General features: G+C 36.0%; 1 long non-coding RNA gene across 1 annotated transcript; it reads left to right on the plus strand.

Annotated features, from left to right (window-relative positions):
* Positions 1-3,841: 3,841 nt before the first annotated feature.
* On the plus strand, positions 3,842-5,830 carry LOC100580508. Its single transcript, XR_001113972.2, has 2 exons — positions 3,842-3,923; positions 5,463-5,830. It is a non-coding gene; the product is annotated as an uncharacterized LOC100580508 (long non-coding RNA).
* The last annotated feature ends 5,673 nt before the right edge of the window (positions 5,831-11,503 follow it).

An 11,503-nucleotide genomic window follows, 5' to 3' on the forward strand; every position in this document is an offset into this window, starting at 1 on the left:
TTGCCTTCTTAGAAAATGGAACATGGACTAGTATGTGTAATCCAACCTCAAACAATACGGAGAAGAACACTGGAGGAAATGGAAGAGTAACAAGATATCCATAGGGAAGGAGCTTCCCTGCTGGCCTGGAAATGCTCATCCCTGGATCATTAGATGAGACAGAAATAAAATTCTATTTTGTTTGAGACTTTGAATTTTAGGGTTTTGTTGTTGTTGTTGTTACAGCTGCTTAAAATATACACCCAAAGTAATATATTTGCCATCTTGACTTTTTAATTTGTGCATCCTTCCCTTTTCACTCCTGTTCTCTCAAGGCCTTTTTTTAAATATATAAACCTCCCAGCATAAATATTTTCAAAAAGCATGCAAAAAAGCAGTCCTAACTGGGAAGGAAACAACATAAGAGATAAATGTACAGGTCAGTTTTTACTGCTAACATGGACCATCTGAAAAACATTGCAAAGACACTCATTTTTCTTTATTTTCAGATGCAAATTTGATAATTTCTTCTTGACCTTTGTTCATTTCTTATTTTATTTTACATTAATTTGAGTAGGGGTCTTGCTCTGTTGCTCAGGCTGGAGTGCAGTGGCATAATCATGATCACTGCAGCCTCAAACTCCAAGGAAGCCTGGGACGACAGGTGAGCATCACTACGCCCGCTCTTCTTGACCTTTGTTAATCACAGTGATGATAAAGATAACATAGTGGGAGAATTGGTGAACTGGGACTTTTTAAGGGGAGATGGGAAAGGAACACAGTGTCATTTGAAAGTAGCTAGCTGTTCAGACAGGAAGGCTCCTTGGAGCAGATAGGCTTTGGTCTGAGATAAAACATTTGGGCAACCTTCTAGAATTAAGTCAATAATGCTTCCCTTTTTGTTTTGGGAGAAGAATGTAACTGGTATTCTTTTGATTTGGGTAATGGATGTTACCACTCTGTCAGACTCCTTGGTAGATTTAAAAGTTGCTGAGAATAAGTTTGCAGATTGGCATAGGAACCAAAAGAAGTAAGAGTATGAAAACACAGACTTTTTCACTTAAGGATCAAAATGATTAGAATGTCTCTAATGAGCCTAGATGGCCTCACTGAGAAAGAAATCTCCACATTTTCTGACCTCTTTCATCTTTATATCACATTTTTGTTTTTAGTATATGATTGTTTTACTAATATTTAAAAACATGTTGATTCATTTTGTTATTTTTCCTCTGCTCTATGGCATACTTTTCTTAGTGACAGCTCGACAGCTCTTCAACCATCATTTGTTTTTCTGTTTTTGCACCTCTTTTGTCTTTTAATTGTTAACATATTTGGACTGAGATATTCACATATTTCAATAAAATTAGAATTGAGAAGATTATTTAGCCAAATTTTCTCTGATCTTATCACGAAACTCAGCATCTGTAGATAGTAGTTTCTCAGTTAAAAAATTATGGTCTACAGAGCAGAGTCAACTGAGTGTTAGCAATTTAAACTCTATTCATCACAAAATACAAATTTGAAGAAAATTGCAAGCAATTTTATTAAAAAATGTAAAATGGCACAACATTGCAAAATATATTCTTCAGAAAATTGCCAGTGACACAGTGTTAGAAACAGGTACAGGCTAAGAAAATAATTAAGAATGTGTGTGTGAACCAAAAATAATTATCCCATTTATTTCTTAAGGTTCGAGCAATTCATATAAAGACATTTTTTATTTTGCTTTAATAACAGAAATGTTAGTTCTATATTTTGGCAAGAATATTTTTATATTTTCAGCAATGAATAAAGTTCATTGGACAGCCAATGAGATAATATTAAATTGTAAGTCCAATATACATATTTCAAAGAAATTATATAATTTTTACTACTTTTACTGCTCCATTTCATCCTCAAAAATATCCTTTTCGGGATTTTTATATGGTCACACTACCTAGAAATTATGTGTATGAGAGTATTAAACCCAATGAAACACTTGAATCTAGGTAGTGATGGTGGGGGTGCTGGTTTCAGGCAGACTGTAGGAGTGATTTGAGAACCCCTCTTGAGCCCCTTGCCCTAATGTCTTGAGTATGCTATACCTGTTTGGGTGCAAATTAAAAGAACCCTGTCAGTGAAAAGGTGTCATACTGAGAGGCCAGGGTTCATGTGGCAAGGAGCAGACATAGGTGAATATAATAAAGAGACTACATTTCTTTCTCTACCACCATGTCCCACGTGATGCACTAAGAAGCTGTCCCCAGACTGGCAGTGGTACCTCATGTCTCTGTCATAGTAGCAGTCACCTGTCTTCATGGGCCGAATTCTTTCTCAGGATGTTCTTTGGTTCTTCATGTAGAGAATACTGCTGGGACTGACCCATGTCTTTTCTGAATCACCTCTGACATATGACCAGGTTAGGCCATAGATAGACTTTATCTTCAAATAGAGGCTCTTCCCCCACCATGTATGCAGATAAAGTGGTGATTAATAACTAAGGTAAAATACTTTACATAGATATTAAATATTTATCCAAAAATCTTGGAAAACAAGACTCTTAATACTATATTGCCTTTTAGAAAATTATATTCCACATATTTCACAAAGTAAAACATGACTGCCATGGCAGTATAGTCATCAGTTCATTTCTGAGATCTAGAAGTTTTATGTGCCTAAAATTTCACAAATCATTTGAAAGATTGCTCAATTTCTCTAGAAAACCCGGTATGGCTCAATGAACAGGACCTTCTTCCTAAGCTGTGCATCTGGGTAGGATGCTGGCACATGTTTGTTCGATCTGCGGGATGTCCTGGTTCACAAAAGCTTTTTTCACTTCCTGCTCTCATTTGATAGGAAGCAGTGAGATGGGGAAGCTTTTCATATGAACATAGAAGCAAGAAGATGTGATCTTATCATTTGATTATCTATTATAAGGACACTTAAAAGAAGAGAAAGGTGAGAAAAAAGCTTTCTATTTAATAAGAGGATCTCAAACAGGCCTCTTTCTCATTTTCTAGGTATATTGAAAGACTCTCAAATGGTATAACACAATAATCCTCAAAAATCTAGTTTTCACCATTTTTTCTACTAGTAATTTGCACATTTCTCTTCTTTACATCCCCTTTGAAATTAATTAGGCTATACTATTTACATGTCTACTTCTTCAGAGTTAACTCATTTATAAAAACAGATGTTTCCCTGGGGAATATGCTTTCATGCTTGCTTTATGCAGCTCTGACAAGTCCTGTTCCAACTAACTATCTGACATTTCACTCTTCTTAATAGAGAAGTTACGATGGAAGAATATTCACAGGCAAAGTCCAAGCAATTAAGGGAATATTGATTTCCATATGGAATCAATGAAAAGCTGGATGTCTGAGCAAGTTAGAGATGACTTAACTTTGGGCCTTTCTATCTTCATTTCCATATTTATCTTTAAACAAGAAAGAGAACTGTATTGTATTCGCTTGTAAGGGCTGTGATAACAAAATACCACAGACTGTGTGGCTTAAATGACAGAAATATATAGTCTCACAGTTTGGGATGCTAGAAGCCTGAGATCAAGGTGTTGGCCGAGTTGATTTTCTAAGGCATCTCTCCTTGGCTTGCAGATGGCCATTTTCTCCCCGTATCTTCACAGTCTTCCCTCTATAGGTGTTATCTGTGCCTAATCTCCTCTTATTATAAGGATACTAGTCAAATCAGATTTGGGCCCATCCTAATGGCTTCATTTTAACTTAATTATTTCTTTAAAGGTGCTATGTCCAAATAGTCACATTCTGAGAGAGTAGGAATTAGAAGTTCACACATGAATTTTGAGAGGGACAAAATTCAGCCCATAACAGAAATCGTGGTTATAACTTTTATTTTTCAATAACAGTACTTTGAAAAATGACATTGTGTCTGTTTCTTACATTTTAAAAGGAATACAACATGTTTAAGATGACAGGACATCTGCATAGGTAAGTATAAATCTTGCTGGCGTTTTAATTTTCTCACTGGAAACCTTGTTTTCATGTGCAAATGCTGAAGGTTCTGGAAGATTTTTTCATTATTGCTCTCCTTATGAAAGCAGCTGTTCAATGAACACAGCATATTTTGTTACCTCATCAAGAAGCAGAGGAAGATTATGTTGTGATCAAGTTTTGTATGGCTATAGTCAATGCTTTTCTGATTGTTTGAGCTTGGTGACTGATTTAATAGGTATACTCCAGGGCAGTTACTCATCCCCGATATATGTCCAACCCAAAACTCCAAGTTATTTATGTAAACGATGCTTTATATGCCTTCCATGCAGATAAATCCCAGTTGACAGAACTGTTTAAGAGATGAGTGTGCTCCCAATTGGGATTACGGTCACAGTATTTATCTATATCAACTTTCATGTTACTTCACTGGCAAATTGGGAGCTTTGGAGGATAAGAGGATAAGATATGATTGGGAGAATCTATTTTCTGCTCTGAAGGTAGTATCTCAACATTTCAGTACACTGTGCATCTAGGAAGACATCAGAAAACAAACAAAGAAAACAGTCTTGAGAACAGATGATTTGTCTTTGAAAAAATAAAAACATCTCTAAATCATGGGGAAAATCTAAAACCAGAGCCATTCAGATATACTCAGAAGTTGGAAAATGTTCTTATGTGTAACAAGTTCTGCATTTTTAGCTTTGGCTGAGGATTTTTTCTTTTATATGGTAGAATATGAGCCTTATATGTTCTTTACATACACATGATTATTAGAAGATCAAAAAGCTACATATGATTTCTGGTTTAAAAATTATGGAGTAGGAACTATGATCTTGCCTCTTGTTTTATAAGAAATCATCCAAAAGCTAAAAAATAATGAGACAAAGGTAGAAAAAACGGTAGAGACACATAAAACCTGATAGAGCTGGGAGACACATAAAACCTCAAAACAATAACCACAGTGTAAGAAGGGAGTATATTGCTTGTTTCCTATGGCGAATTCAACTAAAATATCCTTTGATGAGAATAATTTTGCACAAACAATTTAATTTTTATATTGTAAGAGACTAGAACAATCCAGAAAGAAAATTCTATTTCCTTAATATATTTCTAAAACATTCAATAGCATTTTACTTCTTTGACCATGTAAAGGACATATGGATCCTACATTGAAAATATATGGACCAAGTTTCCATATATCCAAATAAATTTCCACCATGTTCTAGTTTTATAACTTTGCCCCTATGTAATTCGATGGATATGAAATTATATATGGGAAACACCAGGATAATTATTTTTATGAAGGGAAACTAGTGCTCTCTCATTCCCTATATCCTTTACAAAAATTAGAAGAAGAAGGGGAAAAAAATCCTCAATGTATGCTTGCAAAACAATGGCAGTCATTTTCCTGGCTGAAAACTAAATTATTGTGCATTATAGTGTGCATGTCTATGATAAGTAGATTACTATAGATCATTCCAAGAGGAGGTAGAGGGAAGATTGCACTAACATTAGCTTCTCTGGTATTTGCAGGCTGTAAATTTCGTTAAATGATGGATGCAAAGATGGAAGACAGATGGATAGAGGAAAAGACAGAATCAGATACTGCTGCCTGTGCTTCAAAGCTGTCTTATTACCACAAGGCCGGCAAGCATCAATGTCCCCACATCCCCCTCTGCCTCCCCCTGAAATGTACCGATTTATATGAAAATTAAGATTACAAATTAAAGCCTGGCTATCCTGGAGTTTTCCAGTTCATCAGCCATCCAATAAAAATGATGTCAAGCCTGTATGCATAATTCCCAGAAGATTACTTTTGTCCTTACAGCTAAGCCCTGTCCCTGATATGAAAGATCTCTATCCACTTTTATTGAAATAAAGAACTAACATCATAATCCCAATATTGAGGTATAATCTTCATTATCTCCTGACCCTCCTGAGGTTCCCCCAATCTATATTACTTCAGATTTGGTTTATGTATAATCCTTATGTATTTACTTTTATTGAGATAGGATTAAAAACTAAAAAAAAAGCTTCAAAAAATCCTTATGATCTCATGATTGAGTTTCATTTCACCAACAATCAACTAATGTGTTAGACTGAGTTTTTTTTTAAGTGCTTCTTATAGTTATATAGTCCAAGCTTGAAAAGGCATTAATTGGTCCCATGTGTTTCCTGTTTCATTACATGAATTATTTCCAATTCAACTTGGTTTGTGAAATAATGGCATCATCTTTTCCTATTTATTCGAAAAGGTATGGGAGGGGGATGTATGAAAAGATAAGCATACACATAAAATAATCCAAAGTAACTTTAATCTCTTTTCTTAGGAAGTTTTGATTCATACCTATAGTTAATTACTGGTAAACCACAATCTACCAACCTTTTCTTTCCCCCAGAGCCTTAATAGCCTCTGGCTATGCCTCAGGCTGTTAACTACCAAACTAGTCATTAATGCTGGTCAAGATGATTTCTTGGAGATTATTGCTCATTTATTTTTTTAACAGACAAAACAGAATTTGCTTTGCACATGGACTAAAATAATACTTTAGCCATTTTTTTCCTTTCAAAAACATAAACACCAATGAAAATCACATTGTACTGTAGTATTTTCAAAGCATTTCATATGTTATTTTAGCTGTATTTTCCAACTGAAAACTGGATTTGCAATGCTCAGGATTTCGCTGGTAATCATCATGTTTGCTTATTGTTTGCTATTATATTTGATAAAACACATCTTGATTAAGAGATTTGATGTGTTCTCTATTTACCTGTGCCTCTTATTTTTACCTTTTGTCCAAGGATATGTTAGGAAGATATTTGTTTTTTTTAGAATTGAAAACAGTGTATGGAAATAGAAATACTTCACATTGGCATAAAACAGCACTGGAGTGTTTTCTTCTTAACGTAGTATTTATTGTTTGAAAAGAATTCTTATTCTATCAGTTTTTTTGTTTTTTTCTGAGACGGAGTCTCGCTCTGTTGCCCAGGCTGGAATGCAGTGGCACAATCTCGGCTCACTGCAACCTCCACTTCCCGGGTTCATGCCATTCTTCTGCCTCAGCCTCCCGAGTACCTGGGACTACAGGCGCCCGCCACCACGCCTGGCTAATTTTTTGTATTTTTAGTAGAGACGAGGTTTCACCATGTTAGCCAAGATGGTCTTGATCTCCTGACCTCATGATCCGCCCGCTTCAGCCTCCCAAAGTGCTGGGATTACAGGCGTGAGCCACCACACCCAGCCTATTCTATCGTTATTGATATAAAATGGGATTCATTATAATTTTTATTGGCTCAATTATTCCTCATCTGTGAACCATTCATTTTCATTCATTCGTGCTTTTACTTGAGCACCTGCTATTGCCTGGGCACATTCAGAGACAAATTAGAGAATGGAGAAAAAACTGGAAAGACAAAAACAATCTATGATCACTTAGTCATCTTTCTGCCAAAAATAATATTCAAACATAAAAACACGTATTGGAATGATTAGACTTATTAAAATGTTTACTCAACAACTAAAAAGGAAGTGGATGAAACAATATTTTGGTACCCTTAATATTTTCTGGTTATCAGTTTATTTCTGTGAATTTCCTTATTTTACTCTCACAACACCACTACAGTTTCTTAAAGCAACCTTATACCTATTTTGTGGATGTGGAAATTGAGACTTTAGAATTGCTGAAGATATGGAAGAAACAAGAAGGTACTGGAAGAAAGATGCAGAAAAGAAAGCTTCAGGGGTTCAAATACAACAATGCTCGTTTACTTAGCACCTTAATTCCTGCACTTGCTTATAGACAGAAAATGCCTCCTTCCTTTCTTTTGAAAACTGTGGCTCAAGATGGCAGGACACCCCATGGAGTCCCAGTTTAGATCTTGAAACGGGTAGAGTAAGAATGGTTTTGGTTAGGTAGGTTTAACCTACCAACTGGAGGTTTATTTGAATTAAATATAAATATTATTTATAGGAGCAAGTCTGCCAGTTATTAATAATTTATAAAAGTTGCTTATTACCAGCTATAATGTAGGTTTTATTGACCAATAGATTTAACTGTGGGAGGAAGTAGCAGAAAGAGAAAAGGAAGTGAAAAGGTGATATGGGAGTGTGGCTTATTTTGAAGGAATTCTAGTTTTGGCCAGGGTGTATAATGGAAGCTAGAAAAGAATAATACTGGGCACCAGGGATGAGTGAAGAATTCATTTATGTCTTTGGCTTAGCCCAGCGCTATTTGACTTAAGACAGTGTGTATGGTGTCCTGGAAAAGGTTTATAATTTATAAAGCTTTGAATTCTCAGGGATAAGCCATGAATTACAGGGTGATTTCAAAAGCTTTACATTCTAAGATAAGCCACTATTATGCTTTTTCCTCATTAAAGACAGGAACTTCTATTTTTTAGCAAAACTGACCCAAATGTCTTTTAATAAGAATTGTACTGGCATGCAAAAATTTAAACTATAAATACAGTCTGTTTTCATTATTCAGGGCACCCAATTATTATAAAAACTACTTTACATTATGAAAATAAAATTCAAGTCAGTAGTAAAAAATACTTTTTTTCTTGAACAAAGAAAACAGAGGATCCAATACAACTGTCATGAAGTCTTTTTTTCACCTTGCCTTTATAAAAATAGCATCTTTGACTTTCTAACAGCTGACAATTTTCTTTCATACATTGTCACTTCTAAACCAGTTTTCTAACTCTGAATTCAGATTTCTATCATCTGCTGACAAATGACAATTCCAGGTTATTTCATGGCACTCCTATTAGCCTGCCAAGGATTTAGTTTTGATAGGGTTGCTATCTTTATAAAGCAAGGTATATGCAATTACATATTTCAACATTTCCAAAGCAGGTACCTTAGGGTATAACTCTAGGTATAACCTAGAATGAATGAGTTTAACCTCTGTGATACTACTACCTATTAACTCAGTGCAGTTGAGGCAATGATGCTAATTAGGCACACAAAAGCTGTGACGTTTCAGCTTAAATACCTACTGGATACAAGCTTAATCTACCCCATCCCCAACAATTATAAAGAAGATAATAAAATTAAAGAACATGTATTAAATGTTGAAAAATATATATTAGATTATTGCCTTTCAAGGGCTACACGGACATGAGTAATTTTTAAGGAACTCAAATTCTGCATTCTCAAGTTCCATACGTACGCCTTTCTAAAATGATCTGCCTGAGAGCAGTTCTATGGGGCTGCCTCTTTCTCACCTTTCTTTCACATTAATCTATCTGCCACTTTACAAACGAGATGTACCTCTCACTCACTGGGAATCTTACTAAGCGACACTGTCCCAGGATGCAAAAATGTCTTGATTGCCAAAGGAGCAATTAGAAATATTTGTTTCCTAAAAGCCTCCTTATACAAGAGAGTACATGATTTTTCAAAATTCTTTGTAACATTTATTATTTAATAAACAGTCAAACTTTTAACTTGTGTACCAGCTTTCAGGAATAAAAGCCAGACTTAACACCCTTGTTAGAGTTCTGGTAATGAACAACCAGCCAGATGCTTGCCCTAATGTACTATCATGGTTTACTAATGTTTTATTTATTAAGAATTGGGGGTCTTGGCCGGGCACGGTGGTTCATGCCTGTAATCCCAGCACTTTGGGAGGCCAAAGCGGTTAGATCACCTGAGGTTAGGAGCTTGAGACCAGTCTGGCCAACATGGTGAAACCCCGTCTCTACTAAAAATACAAAAATTAGCCAGGCGTCATGGCACACACCTGTAGTCTCAGCTACTCGGGAGGCTGAGGCAGGAGAATTACCTGGGAGGTGGAGGTTGCAGTGAGCTGAGATTGTGCCACTGGACTCTAGCCTGGGTGTGAGAGAGAGAGACTCCATCTCAAAAAAAAAAAAGAGTTGAGGTCTTGCTTAGGCTGCCCAGGCTGATCTCGAACTCCTGGGCTCAAGAGATCTTCCCACATCAGCCTCCTGATTAGTTGGGATTACAGGTATGAGGCACCATGCCCAACCAGTTTACTGAAGTTTTTGAATATGTAAAAATTTTGGTCACTCTGTGTATGTGTGTTTGTGTGAATTTCTTTTACTCAAAACCATGTAAATAGGAGATTAAGTACAGTTCGCTTTACATGAAAAATATATTACATATGAATGCTTAGGTCATAGAGAGTAAAAGGTAACTTTTATTGAGTCTTTTCTTTTTAAATGAACGTATAGAAAGTTGGCTTGCTCAGTGTGTAGAGGGAAATTTATAGCACTAAATGCCCATAAGAGAAAGCAGGAAAGATCCAAAATTGACACCCTAACGTCACAATTAAAAGAACTAGAAAAGCAAGAGAAAACACATTCAAAAGCTAGCAGAAGGCTAGAAATAACTAAAATCAGAGCAGAACTGAAGGAAATAGAGACACAAAAAACCCTTCAAAAAATTAATGAATCCAGGAGCTGGTTTTTTGAGAAGATCAACAAAATTGATAGACCACCAGCAAGATTAATAAAGAAAAAAAGAGAGAAGAATCAAATAGATGCAATAAAAAATGAAAAAGGGGATATCACCACCGATCCCACAGAAATACAATCTACCATCAGAGAATACTACAAACACCTCTATGCAAATAAACTAGAAAATCTAGAAGAGATGGATAAATTCCTCGACAAATACACCCTCCCAAGACTAAATCAGGAAGAAGTCAAATCTCTGAATAGACCAATAACAGGTTCTGAAATTGTGGCAATAATCAATAGCTTACCAACCAAAAAGAGTCCAGGACCTGATGGATTCACAGCTGAATTCTACCAGAGGTACAAGGAGGAACTGGTACCATTCCTTCTGAAACTATTCCAATTGATAGAAAAAAGAGGGAATCCTCCCTAACACATTTTATGAAGCCAGCATCCTCCTGATACCAAAGCCAGGCAGAGACACAACCAAAAAAGAGAATTTTAGACCAATATCCTTGATGAACATTGATGCAAAAATCCTCAATAAAATACTGGCAAACCGAATCCAGCAGCACATCAAAAAGCTTATACACCATGATCAAGTGGGCTTCATCCCTGGGATGCAAGGCTGGTTCAACATACGCAAATCAATAAATGTAATCCAGCATATAAACAGAACCAAAGACAAAAACCACATGATTATCTCAATAGATGCAGAAAAGGCCTTTGATAAAATTCAACAACCCTTCATGCTAAAAACTCTCAATAAGTTGGGTATTGATGGGACGTATCTCAAAATAATAAGAGCTATCTACGGCAAACCCACAGCCAATATCATACTGAATGGGCAAAAACTGGAAGCATTCCCTCTGAAAACTGGCACAAGACAGGGATGCCCTCTCTCACCGCTCCTATTCAACATAGTGCTGGAAGTTCTGGCCAGAGCAATCAGGCAGGAGAAGGAAATAAAGGGTACTCAATTAGGAAAAGAGGAAGTCAAATTGTCCCTGTTTGCAGATGACATGATTGTATATCTAGAAAATCCCATTGTCTCAGCCCAAAATCTCCTTAAGCTGATTAGCAACTTCAGCAAAGTCTCAGGATACAAAATTAATGTACAAAAATCACAAGCATTCTTGTACACAATA

Source organism: Nomascus leucogenys, chromosome 9, assembly GCF_006542625.1.
Source record: "Nomascus leucogenys isolate Asia chromosome 9, Asia_NLE_v1, whole genome shotgun sequence".
Taxonomy (NCBI): Eukaryota; Metazoa; Chordata; class Mammalia; order Primates; family Hylobatidae; genus Nomascus; species Nomascus leucogenys.